This window comes from Rhinoraja longicauda, chromosome 4 (genome assembly GCF_053455715.1).
Source record: "Rhinoraja longicauda isolate Sanriku21f chromosome 4, sRhiLon1.1, whole genome shotgun sequence".
Taxonomy (NCBI): Eukaryota; Metazoa; Chordata; class Chondrichthyes; order Rajiformes; family Arhynchobatidae; genus Rhinoraja; species Rhinoraja longicauda.
Window position 1 is genome coordinate 62,253,740 of NC_135956.1, and position 14,694 is coordinate 62,268,433.

The window sequence follows — 14,694 nt, forward strand, 5'->3', positions numbered from 1 at the left end:
ATCATTGTAGGAATCTTTACTGATTAAGGAGAATCCAAAGAGATTTTATGATTATTAAGGCAAAACAAAAAGGTAACTAGAGAGAGAATAAGGCCCCTGAGAAACCAAAGTATTCCATATATAGTGAAGCTGCAAGAGGTGGGCAAGGTCCTCAATAAGTATTTTTCCTCTGATTTTACTGTGGGGAGACAGGACAACGAGGGGGGCTTGGGAAAGTTAATGAAGATGTCTTTAGAGCTGTCCGTATTATAGTTAATGAGGTGCTAGACATCTTAAGACGTATGAAGGTAGATAAATCTCCCAGGCATAATCAGATATATCGACAAATACTGTGGAAAGCTAGAGAAATGATTGCAGGACTCTTCACTGAGATCTGCAATCATTGATAATCACAGGTGAGGTGTTGGATGATTGGTGGGTGGCTACTGTTGTACCTCTTTTTAAAAAGGGCTGCAAGGAAAAACTTGGGAACTATAGAACGGTAGGCCAAACATCTGTGCTCGGAAAGTTACTGGAGACGATACTGAGGGTAAGATATACATGCATTTGGAAAGACAGGAGTTGATTACAGATAGTCAGATTTGTTTTGTGCATGAGAGACTGGAATTTGATTGAGTTTGAAGAAATAACCAAGATGTTTGTTGAGGGCACAGCATGGGGTGGTATATATGGACTGCATCAAGGCCCTTGATAAGGTTCCACATGATAGGTTGCTCTGGAAAGTTAAATTGCATGGATCCAGGGAGAGTTAGTTAACAGCATACAGAATTAGCTTCATGGTAAGAAGCAGAGTGTGGTGGTGGAAGGTTATTTTTCAGTCCACAGGCTTGTTACGAGTGGTTTGATTCAGGAATCCGTGTTGGGCTCATTGCTGTTTGTCATTTATATCAATGATTTGGATGAGAATGTACAAGGCATGATTAGTACTTTTGTATATGACACTAAAATAGGTGGTTTTCAAAGACAGTGAAGATAGTTAGCAAAAATTACAGCGGGATTTTGATCAGTTGGGTAAGTGGTCCAAGAAATGACTAATAGAGTTTAGTTCAGAGAAGTATGGGGTATGTTCGTATATTGGGAAGTTAACCCAGGGCATGACCTTCACTGTGAACAGTAGGGTCCTGGGGAGAACAAGGAGAACAAATTCCCTTAAAATAACATCAATGGTGAAGAAGGATTTTAGCATACTGGCTTTCATCGGTCAGAGAATAGAGTACAGAATGGACGTTATGTTCCAATTGTACAAGATGATGGTGAGATCGCACTTGGGAGTATTGTGTTCAGTTTTGCTTGCCCTTTCTATAGCAAAGATGCAATTAAGCTGGAAAGAGTGCAGGGAAGATTTACAAGGATGTTGCCCGGACCTGAGGACCTGAGCTGTGGGGAGAAATGGGCAGGCTGAAATGATATTCCTTGGAGCGCCGGAGCTAAAGGGTGATCTTATAGGAATCATGAGGGGAATAGATAGGGTGAATGCACAGTCTATTTCCCAGGATATCTGAATCATGAACTAGAGGGCATAGGCATAAGGTGAGAGAAGAAAGATTTAATATGACCTCAAGGTGCAATCTTTTCACTCAGAGGAGATGGGTATATGGAAAGAGTTGCCAGAGGAAATAATTGAGACATGTACAATGATAACATTTAAAAGACATTCGGACAGACACATGGATAGCAAAGATTTAGAGGGATACGGGCCACATGCAGGCAAATGGGGACTAGCTTAGTTTGGTCATCTTGGTCAGCATGGACAAGTTAGGCAGAAAGGCCTGTCTCCCAATATGACTGACTCTTAGACTCTAATGGACTGTACATTAATTACTGGGAAAAGAGTGTTGTCCTATCAAGCAAAACTAAATACGTTGGATCTGTATTCCTTTGATTTTAGAAGAGCAATGGATAATCTTATTTTTAAATATAAGATCGTAAGGCGACTTGATAGGGTAGATGTTGGGATATTCCCATTAGTGGGACAGTTTGAACAGGAGGACATAAGCACAAGATAAGGGGTCATTCATTTAAAACGGAGCTAGATAGACATTTCTCTCAGAAGGTGCTGAATTTCTGGAAATCTCAACAGGTGGTGGAAACTAGATCACTGGATCTATTTAAAGTGGAGGTGGATAATTATTTGAGAGATCAAGGAATAGAGGGGTATGGGGAAAAGATTGAAGGATCTGGGGAGCTAGCACTGAAGACATGTTAAGGTCAGCATAGATTAGCTACGATCATATTGAATCGTAATATTGAAAGGCTGATGGCAAACATCTGCTCATATGTTCTAGTGTGTTGTTGATAGTGAGAAGAATAGCCTTGGACTGCAGGATGCTTCCCCAGTTCATCAAGGTCCTGTTGGCATTTTAGATAACCCTCTTCTGTGTCCAACGTACCGCCAATTTTGGTGCGATCCGCAAACTTCCCAACCTTGACTATAACATTCACTTCCAGTTCAGTCCACTGCATCCTGATCTTTGCTTCTAGCTGTGTTGCTATCCTTCTAGCCTTTGCCCATTTATCAAGCATTAACTGAATGCTAATAGTCTTGTAGTCCTGACTATCTCCTGCGTCTGACATATGTTCTTTACAGCAGGGAAGTTATTGAGCAGCAGTTTGAGGCCAAAAACATGACTAATTTCTACACCCCTTCTTCTCAAGCCCAAGGATTTGTTGGATAACTGTACGCAATAGAAAAATGACAGAAATAGAAGGTCAGACAGCTGAACATTTCAGGTTGATGATGTTGGAAAACAAGGATGTTGTAGAGAAAAAGGGGCGATGGAGAGAACAAAGGTAATATCTGTAGTATGGTGGGGAATGAGAGAAAGTGATGATGCCGAGGGGTTTTGGTGCTGGTGAATATTAATCACAACCGGCCTGCCTGTACTTGGTGATACAGTCAGACCAGTAACAATGTCACATTTAACTCAGAATGATTTGATATTAAAGCAGATTAGGAAGTTATATTGCAAGGGCAGTTTTGTGGACTTTGTTGTACTGTAGGATTACTTTGTGGTCTTTGCACATTCAAATTGTCCCTGTCGGTCAAGAGGAACCAATAGGGCTTTTACAGATCCATGCGTTGAGCTGGATGAAATACAGAAGTCATTGTAGTGGGCAGTGGCAGATCATGGATGGAATTTAACTGTCTGCTTTCTTCGCTGAACCCCTGTGGTCCAATTGCCAACAAGATTTACGAGTCAATTCACACGAAACAACATTAGATCCACCCATTTTGAATGTATCTTGAAAGAGTTAACAGTGCCATCACCAGAGTAAAATGCTTTCCAAAATACTGTTATACTCAGAGCATTTTGATATGAAAACACTTATTTTATAATCATGATCAAATATTGAACTGGATGAACTTCCTTGATGATAATGGACCAATACCCAAAATCAGCCTGTGCACTGTAAGAAACTTACAATGGACAGAAGGAATGAAGATAGTATAATCAAAAGTGCTAGAGGAAAGGGGGTTTGTGTTAATCAAAAGGCCACAGGTGCGATATTTTTATTATGTATCTCTAATGAGGCATCCAGGTGAGGATGGGTTGGCAAAATTAATGCATAAACAGATCTCAATATTTCTGGCAAAGGAATTATTTTCGGCAGTTAAGTTGTTTCCTTGTTTTCTGTTGCTGAGCATATATATCAAAGAATAATAGGTAGGAATGGATTCACCAAAGATCGTATCACCATCAGCAAGCAAACCTCAGTTGCTTGTTTATGACATGTGGATCTTGAGGTAGCCACTGGGCTGCAGTCCATGATCTATAGGGTCTGTCTGCCAAAATATCACATTAAACTGAAACGAAGTATTTGCCTATTTATCAAGAGTCAAAAATGTTTGATTGTCATATGTCCAAGACAGAATAATGAAATTCTTACATGAAACAGCACAACACAATATGTAAACACAGTACTCTGTAAACAATGTAATGAACAAGAAAAAAAGTTCAGTATATATATATATATATATATAATATATACATATACACATACATATAAAAATAATCAATAATAGTGCAAAAAGACAAAACCAATGCCCCCAATGAAGAAGGGTCTCGACTCGAAATGTCACCCATTCTTTCTCTCCAGAGATGCTGCGTGTTCCACTGAGTGACTCCAGCATTTTGTGTCTGCCCCCAAGTCTATGTAGTTCAGAGCTTACTTGGAGGTTGTAGTGTTTAATAGTCAGATGGCTGTAGGGAACAAGCTGCTCCTGAACTTGGATGTTACACTTTTCAGGCTCTTATATCTTCCTCTGTTCCTTAAGGGCCTGTCCCACTTAGGCAATTTTAAGGCGACTACCGGCGACTAGTGTAGTCTTCAAAGAATCGTAGTGGATCTCGGCGCGTCGCTGAGAAATCAACCGGTATGAAATTTCTCGGCGGCAGCTGGCTTGTTGCCAGGTATCGTTGCTTATTGCAGGCATTGTCGCATGCTGTCCCCGGGTTTGTTAGGTTCTCAGATGCATTTAGAAGCACCTAATATTAAATTAAGTAAAGTCATTTGAAGATACCATAAAATTCTTGTGTTTAACCAATTTATTTACCGTCAGGACATTTGACAGGTAGATTGGAGGCGACAGACAATAGACAATAGACAATAGACAATAGGTGCAGGAGTAGGCCATTCAGCCCTTCGAGCCAGCACCGCCATTCAATGCGATCATGGCTGATCACTATCAATCAGTACCCCGTTCCTGCCTTCTCCCCATACCCCCTCACTCCGCTATCCTTAAGAGCTCTATCCAGCTCTCTCTTGAAAGCATCCAACGAACTGGCCTCCACTGCCTTCTGAGGCAGAGAATTCCACACCTTCACCACCCTCTGACTGATTGACGGTCTGGTAAGCGTGGGAATTTTCGTGATGTTTATGGCCATCAGCGATTGCATTTAAAGTACGCTCCCAACCCAGATATGCAACCCAGAAACCAGATATGCATCTCCCGTACATTTTCAAAGAATGCCCACACTCCGCACAAAAATCCATTTAACCACGTTTAAAATTAAATTTCTTAATACTGCTATTAGTAAACTGGAAGTCATGTGATTACTGCTGGAACAAGATGAATGACCCATTAGCTCATGGTAAATTTGTTAGTAAACTCAACTTGTCAGTTGGTTGCTTTTAATTTGGTTTAGCTTATGGATATCCATGCCAAACATTGGGCACAATGAGTTTCAGTATGACACAGTCTGAGAGCTCTAACGTTTAAGGGAATGGTTCAAACATGAGAACTGAAGAATTTGGAGATGATTTTTAGAGAAGGGGAAATATTGCAAAGGAATAAAGGAATGGTGTACATATCCTCAGATGTGCTTCTCAGGGCTGCGCGGATAAGGTGTGCAACGTTGTTTCTCAGGAAATCCTGCAGCTGAGTCACGGAGTCATAGAATCATACAGCAAGGGAACTGACCTGTTGGCCCAACCAAGAAGCCCATCTAAGTTATTTATCCGTGTTTGACCCATATCCCTCTAAACCTTTCCTATGCATATACCTGTCCAAAAGAGACCTGAAACCAAGGTGCAAGGTGGGCATTAGGAGATCAGCAGCAGGAGCTTGATGTTCGCTTATGTATCCAATGCAGGAAGCATCAATGACCTAGTCAGGCCAGAAAAAGTGAGGACAGTGGCACATTCATCTACGGCACTTCACTCTACCCTTTCCCCCTCTCTGGTATCTCTCTGGCATCACATCACTCTTCACACCAATTCATTGTGCAAGAGGTACATCCACCATTTGTTTTTGTCCATGTATTTCTTCTCATGTCCCCATCCCTTACTCCCACTCTGCTGGACATTGAAGAGACTGAGATCCACAATAGTTGGTCACACCAGCTGTACTTCAATGGAGGGGGAACCTTTATAGTTAGCAAATATGCCTGTTTGTTCCCTGGGTGCACAGGCTGCCACGTGCTCGTATTCAAGGCCATCTTACACCTGTGAGAAGTTATAAAGAAGCACAAACTCAAGTACCTACTCAGCTTGACTGGCTGTCATATGCCCTGCCCAACAAGCATCAATATTTTGTCTCCTGCAGTTATGATAGATAACCAATAGATCCTCAATTTGCTCCATAAACTAGACACCTAGTTTGATTTGGAGTTATAAGAGTTGATGTAGTTACCATTCTGTTCTGGCTTTTTTAGAGGCTCCAGATATAGTAGCCACCATTTGACATGACATTCTGAGCCTCTTGAGGTTCATACATTTCAGTCAAACTGACCCTCTGACCCTGTCTTGTCATGTATTCATAGAGCCTTGTAGCTCTGAAATGGGCCCTTTGACGTCCCATTTGCATGCCAATTTTTTGGCCACCTCTCTACTGCTCCCATCCAGACATGATGGAGGAAGCTTGCAAAGTGCTGAACCTAAAAATTATATGAAGCGACCTTGTTAGCAAACATACTGTCAGTAACCTGACCAGTTCCTCTAATGGTTAACCATATCCTGAATTTTGAGCTAGTGGGTATTCTTGTGATTCATGAAGAGCTCCAGGTTCTGAAGTGAAATCCGAAGGGAGACATGAGTGCCTGAAACTTGTGGAAGTCAATAATGCTGGCAAATTGCCGCACTTGTTCTGTTTCAACCTCTTGGCTAAAAGAAAAGTAGAGAACATCATCTCTCTTCAAATAGAGTGCATTGGTGACCTTAGTGAGCAATACATTTTTGTGATCTGGCATTGTTCCATAATAGCCACCAAGACATTAAGACTAGGTGACACAAAATGCTGGAATAACTCCGCAGGTCAGGCAGCATCTCTGGAGAGAAGGAATGGGTGACGTTTCGGGTCGAGACCCTTCTTCAGATTGAATTCCTGAACACCCATTCCTTCTCTCCAGAGATGCTGCCTGACCTGTTGAGTTACTCCAGCATTTTGTGCCTGCCTTCGATTTGAACCAACATCTGCAGTTATTTTCCAAGACATTAAAGCTAGGAGGTTGAGCTTGATTCTCAACTCTCCAAGCTGCTCAATCCTGAAGTTGAGGCAAACAGTAAGTGAAAGATCTTTGTGATAATCATTTTGGTAAAAAAAGTTTGGGTTTTATTTTTGTGGGCCTTCTCCATTGTCCTTGTTTTTCTTGAAGATATTGTTTGGCTTGGTTTGGTTTGGTTTATTATTTTCACATGCATTGAAATACAGTAAATAGCTTTTGTTTGTGTGCAATCCAATCAAATCAGATAATGCTGCACCTGAATACAATCAAGCCTTTCACAAGTACAACATAAAGAACAAGAGGAATATATCAAAGTGCAGAATATAGTTTACCAGCATTGTAGAGTAACAATTCCAGAGAAAAAGTTCCAAGGTTCACACTAAGGTACGTTGGAAGATCAGGACTATAAACCTGCTTATGGAAGGACTACTCAGAAGTCTGGTAACAGAAGGGAAGGTCTGTGTAATCCCAGTCATTATCAGTATAGGTGAACAGCTGAAGTAGAGTTCTACAGGGGACATGTTTCTGGAAAAAAACACTGTGTACGTTGTAACTGTGTAACTCAAGGCACAGTGGAAAATAGGATAGGGATTAACCACACTTCATAATGAAAGGATATTCAAACACAAAGTAATAGAATTATTGGTCTTTCTAAAATCTTACTCATAAATTACTTGATGAAATCACAAATTATTTTCATCTGAAGAGACAGGGGAGACCTAATGTAGAGGTGATCCCTCACTGCACGTTCCTGCTTAGTTCCTCTCACAAGTTGTTGCTTCACATATCTCTGATTCTATGTTTACCTTTTTGAATAGATGCACAGTTGATGAATTTATATTATACTCCGTGAATCATCGATGCAGGGTCTTTGCTTTTCCTTAATTTATCAAAGATTTTTATTTTATGGTTTATGGCAACAGATGACATGGTCTTTTGGGTGCAAGATCATAAAGTTATAGAGATATACAGCAGGAAAACAGTCTCTTTGATCCGACTCATCCATGCTGGCCAACATGTCTTTCCAAGCTAGTTCCATTTGCCTGCATTTGGCCGTTATCTTCTAATCCTCTTCTATCTATGTACTTTTCCAAATGTTGTTTAAACATTGTAATTTTACCCCTGTTTACAGCTTCCTCTGGCAGCTTGTTCCATATTCCTACTACATTCTCTGGGAAAATTGATGGCCCTCAGTTTCCCTTTAAATCTTCCCCTCTCACCTTAAATCTATGTCCTCTAATTTTAGTCTCCGCTACCCTGGAAAAAGAGTGTGACAATACACCTTATCCCTGACCCTCGTGATTTAATACATTTCTATCTCATCCCTCAGCCTCCTATGCTCCAGCAGTAAAAGTTCCAGCCCATCCAGCCTCTCCTTAAAATCAGGACCTCCATTCCCACCAATCAATCTTTCTTCAATGAAAACTGAAAACTAACTATCAGAGATTTTAATGACTATTCAACAAATACTTGACCACGCTCCAGGTAAATATGTAACTTGAAACCCTATGTAACCTGGGGTCCAACTGTTTTGCGAGTTTTTTCCTTTGTGGGTTACAAAATAGGATTCATTTCTCTCACGGTCAATGCAATTGCTAGAATGAATCCAGTGACGAGCAGAGTTCCGCAGGGGTCGATTGCTACTCTTCACGTTGTATATTAATAATCTGGACGAGGGGATTGAAGGCTTTGTGACCAACTTTGCAGATGATATAAAAATAGGCGGAGGTGCAGATAGTGTAGAGAAATCAGAGACGTTGCAGTAGGACTTGGAACAGGTTGGGAGAGTGGGCAGAGAAGTGGCAGATGGAATACAGTGTAGCAAAGTGTGGAGCATATATTTTGGTAGCAGGAATAAAGGCATAGACTGAGTGGGTTAACATATGATGAGCATTTGACGGCACTGGGCCTGTACTCACTGGAATTTAGGGGGGACCTCATTCAAACATACCGAATAGTGAGAGGCTTGGATAGAATGGATGTGGAGAAGATGTTTCCACTATTGGGAGAGACTAGGACCAGAGGCCATAGCCTCAGAATTAAAGGACGTTCCATTAGGAAGGAGATGAGGAGGAATTTCTTTAGTCAGAGGGTGGTGAATCTGTGGAATTCTTTGCCACAGAAGGCTGTGGAAGCCACGTCATTGTATATTTTTAAGGCAGGGATAGATAGATTCTTGATTAGTATGAGTGTCAAGGGTCATGGGGAGCAGGCAGGAGAATATGGTTAGGAGGAAGAGAGAGATCAGCCATCATTGAATGGCGGAGTAGATGATGAGCTGAATGGCCTAATTCTGCTCCTATCACTTATGACAGACCTTATGAATTATCTTTCACCCAGTGGATCGGTCTAGATAAAAATCAGAAGTCAAAGTGCAATGTACTTGCCAGTTGTGTTAAGACTGCATACTATTTAAACTTTATAGCATTAGGAAGGAATACGGAGACCCAATCAAAATCAACCCCATTGCAGCCAATTAAGGAAAAGTCTCACTCCCAAGACATGCAGGAAACAAGCGTTTCATCTCCAGCAATTTTTTTTTTGCCTTGTCAGTCAAAAGGTTCACAGTGATTGAATACAATAACCTGGAAAGTCATTAATGTAGCACCTAATTGTTTTAATATGCTACTCTATTGAATTGAAGGTTAAATCATTTGCTAAATACGATCAATACATCCTAACATGCAGAGCACAGAGACATAATGACATCACTGTGAGACATTGAACAATGCACATAATGAAACGAAGCATGAAGGTCATTGGGTGTGGTGTTTCTGTCAATTGGCATACAACATGTTTAATATGGAGACACAAGGAACTGCAGTAGCTGGAATCTTAAGTAAAACACAACGTTCTAGAGTAACTCAATGGGTCAGGCAGCATTTCTGGAGGACTTTGATAGGTGACGTTTCAGGTTGGGACTCTTCGAGGACCCTTTGTCTTTCCATATCCTCCAGAGATGCTGCCTGACCCATTGAGTTGCTCCAGCATTTTGTGTTTTACATATGTTTGGTATGACTACCAATGTGGAACTCAAGAAATCAACCCCCATAATCTGCAGCTTTTTGCATATGGCGTATTTGTTTAGCCTAAAATGCAAACATACTCAAGGTAATTAAATAGAAGAAAGCTTGCTCATATGCTACTTAAATGGAAAGAGTTTACCTGAGCAGTGATTGTGCAATCTGTATGGTAGGCAACAATTTGATCTTTCCCTGAAGTACCATACTGGATATACCAAAACTTTGCAGATGAGGCATGTAATTTCTGTTGTTGGATGGAGGCAGTAGAGTGAGAGGAGAGCAGCTTTATGGTCACGACTGCTTGTATACTCTGCTGCCATAAAGTCTGAGTGAGTGTCAAAGAAGTTTGTTTCCTGTTACCAAGACCATCCTGTCAGTTCGAGTATTAGGTGACTAAAAGAATAAATGGGTGACTACCAGGAAAGGGAGTAGGCAAAGAGTTTAGGAATCCCTTATGGCCATTCCCCTGCAAAACATGCATGTGAAGGAGTTGATAACCTCCAGCTTAGTTACTTCCACATCACACTGGTAAGTTTGCTCTACTTATCCAGCCCATGAACACAATGTGTAGCAATATAAAAGAATGGGGAATTACATTGTGTTGACCCTCCGTACCTCATACACACATATATCGTTCCCTTGAAGCCCCAGAGGTACCTGACATTGCCTACCTCCACACACATCTATGAGTGGCACAGCTTCAATCTCCATATTTTTATGTCTTTTTTCTGACTGGTGAGACTTAGCATCAGTTTTATCACTTGTCACAAGAACATTATCCTCGAGCTGAATAACACCCTGATATTAAATATCGTTCATGATAGCCCGGCCAAAGAAACGTGAGCACAGGATGATCTCAGGGAATAGATGGTGGAGCCTAAGAGGTGAAGTTGATGGTACAATAACCTACATGTGAATTCTGGGTTGAGTTTATTGACTCAGGAGTTTGTTTCCTAAATAAATGGAACAATTGAAAGTACTATTGCAATCCTTGAAGGAAATATTCAGGATACTTGCAATATAGTAGTTGTCCAATCGGTCTGACAGATCTGTTTGAGTATTTATGAGTCATCTGAGCAAAGTGGGAAGATTGGATTTAATGGTTTCAATGCTGTACACGCCACATATTTTTTTGTGACCCCAATTCTTTCCTCTGTGTGTTATGTAACATCAATGCTACCTGCCTCAACCAAATCCCATACCAGTGAGTTCAAATTCTAACGACAGTCTAGAAAACAGAGTTTGTCCAAAATTTATTTGGTTTTGATAATCATCACAATTGGAAAATATGTTCACTGTGACTATCTGATTAAATCTTGTATAATCTTAAAGTAATTTCTCAGTTTTTTGTTTATTTCTCTGAAGAGTCAGAGTCTCTTCAATCATTTTTTGATAAGTTGATCCTCTCATTTCCAAAATCATTCCATTAATTTTGTTTCTTTCTTCGTGGCTTCCATATTTCTCTATTAGATAGACGCCATTACAATCTCAGCACTGCCCAGAAAAATACCCATCCCTGCATAACAGTGTTGAAGACTCCATTACCACATGGGAGCCATTTGTACTGGTAGAGACTGACCTTCAAACCATCTCTAGATTGCAATCAATAACAGAAGAAAACATGGCACTGAAACAATTTCCTGCAGGTCCATGTTGCTTGTCAAATTTGGCATTTCTGTTGCAAGAGAAAGGATTTTATTTATATGTCCTTTTTCCGAGAATAGTGAGTCACTTACAACAGAAAACAGATTCTTCATTCCACATAAGTGGTCCGGGGCATCCTGGTAAAGTGCCCGTGGGACTACCTCCATGCTCGGGATTGAATTTACTGTCACAGTACAAGACACCCAGAGGCACAGTGTATGACAATTAATGAGAACAGCTGTTACTTCAAGTGCCTCTGTATTCAGTAGCTGGCTGGAGGCCAATTCATTCCCCCCTACAGGTTCGATGCCACAGCCCTTCCTTCCACCAAAGTATTTCCTTTATTAGCTCCACTGCTGCTGCATGTCAGCATCAACAATTCTACTCAATGCTATGATTTAAAAAGCTGAATGAAATATATTTCAATCTAGACTTATGGCATTTGAGGGTGTTAGCTGCCAATCTCCAAGGTTCACTACGTAACAGTTATGTTTTTCTTTAAAATATCATCAGCTTAGTGCCACCCAGTGGACAAAAGCAATGTGAGGGAAGATTGCTGCAGTCCAGGATGCCCTTTTTGTCAAATAGATTTTCTTCTCACACATGCACAAAAATGAACTTTCTGATAATGAAAATAATTCAAATAAATTAAGAAAACATCTGCAATGTATCTGAGCTATGTAAATATGTTGACTTTGTTTATTTAACAAAAGGCCAATCTATCTTCTCCAAGTACTATTACATACACGTCCATACTGCAGATGCCCACTTGTTTACTGTTCACAGCTTTACTTGCATGGCCCATTAATGATTTAGTAGATGGTATGAAAACATTCATTAACACCTGCCTCAGGAGAATACCAAACATCTGGAGGAGAGACAAAGTAAGTAATGTGGATCTGTGGAAAAGAACAAGCCAGGATCTCATTGACTTACAAATTCGAAAGAGAAAATGGAGTTGGATTGGACACACCCTCAGAAAACCTGCCACAAACATCACCCGGCAAGCCCTGAAATGGAGCCCCCAAGGAAAAAGGAAAAGAGGTCGCCCCAAGAACAGCTGGAGAAGATGTGTCCAGGCAGAAATGTCTGGGAGTGAGCTCAACTGGGGAGATCTCAAAAGAACCGCCAACAACCGAGTGAGGTGGAGGACATTTGTCAATGGCCTATGCTCCCTAGAGGAGCCAAGGGCTCCAAAAGAAAGAAGAAGAAGATGGTATGAGGCTGAAACCATAGAGACCAAGAGTTCCCAGTTGTGCTGGGTTAACTAACCTCAGCTGAGCTGACTGACAGCAGACTTGTATAATGACCTCAATGCTTTGAGTTAAAAATGGAAAAGAGAAAAAGTACATCAACCTGGTGACATTTATCATGTGAAGAAAGAGTATTTGAGTAAAGCAATGGGAAGAGACATCTCTGCACAAGCCAATGACTGAAGCATACATTGAAAAAAATGAAGAAAATATAAGCAAGCAAAATTATTATGCTGAAACTGGTGGATTCACATTTAATGCATTTGCACAATGACATTCTTCGGCTATTGCAATGTGGTCTATTAGAAGTATTTTTTTAATGGTGCTTACACTAATATATTAATGGTGCATTACAATAGCGGGTAATGTAATACTGCAATAAAGTTTAACTTGGTTTAGTTTTGAGATATAGTGTGGAAACAGGCCCTTCAGCCCACCGAATCTGCGCTGACCAACGTTCATCCGTATGCTTGTTCTATCTTACACACTAGGGGCAATGAACACAAACCAATTAACCTAAACCCTGCAGGTCTTTTAAATGTGGGAGGAAACCAGAGCACCCAGAGAAAACCCACGTGGTCACAGGGTGAACATACAAACTCCATACAGACAGCACCCGTAGTCAGGATTGAACCCGTGTCTCTGGTGCAATATAGCAGCAACTCTACTGCTGCGCTACAGTGTCACCCTCTAAAGCTAGAGTTGTGGCTTTGGTACCAGTCAAAGCTTTGCTTGGCAGTTTCCACCCATGTGCCTGATTATATTGTGCAGAAGCCTGGCATCATGCAGACCTCACCTGCCAGGTTCTGGAGGTTGGTAGCCGGTTCAGTTCTACATTACCAGAACCAGGTGAGTGGAAGGTAATTGGGGAATGCAAGCAATGAGTATGGGCCAATGGCCAAAATCCAGGCAAGTGTATTTAAGAGTTTTTTATATATTGGCTTTATAACAAATATTTAAGCAATTATTTTCCTTCTGCTTTCATCCTTTGCAGTTTTAAAGATGGTCCGTCTTGATGAGACTTGTTTTTGTTCTGTGTGGAAGAAACATCAAAGGAAATAAACAGGATTATCAAACCCTGGAAGATTAGGAAAGTGGGAAACAAAATATGAACAAGCAGTGCTTGTTCTTCAGTTGAAGAAGTAAACATGCAGGTGACATGAGCAATTAAGAGTCAAGGGTGTTTAATTGTCATATGTACTTATGTACTTATAATGGAACAATGAAATTCTTACTTGTAGCCGCATAACAGGCATGTTAACATAATACTCAATAAATTAAAAACACCAATACCAATGCAAAAAGCCCAAAGCCCTGAGTGCAACCAAGACAGTCCATAGTTCATAATTTAGTTAGTGATTTATAGTATTCAAGAATTTGATGATTGCTGGGAACAAGTTGTTCTTGAACCTGGAGGTCATGGTTTTCAGACTCCTATACCTTCATCCCGATGGTAGGGGTGAAATGAGAGTGGTGTGGGTCTTTGATGGTATCGGCTTCCTTTTCAAGGAAGTGCCTTCCATAGATGCCTTCAATGGTGAGGAGGTCACTACCCATTATGGACAGGTGGTGCCCACTGCATTTTGTAATCTCCCTTTTCCTGGGCATTCGAGTGGCCGCGATGCACCAGAGTATCAATATGTTAATACTGTACATCAATACGAACTTGTCAATATGTTCTCTATCATATACCAATAGAAGTTCAAGAGAGTATTCGTTGACAAACCAAATTTCCTCAATCTTCTAAGGAAGTAGAAGGGTTGATGGACTTTAAAAAAAATGATTGCATCAATGTGCTGGGTTCAGGAAAGATCTTCAGAGATATGCATG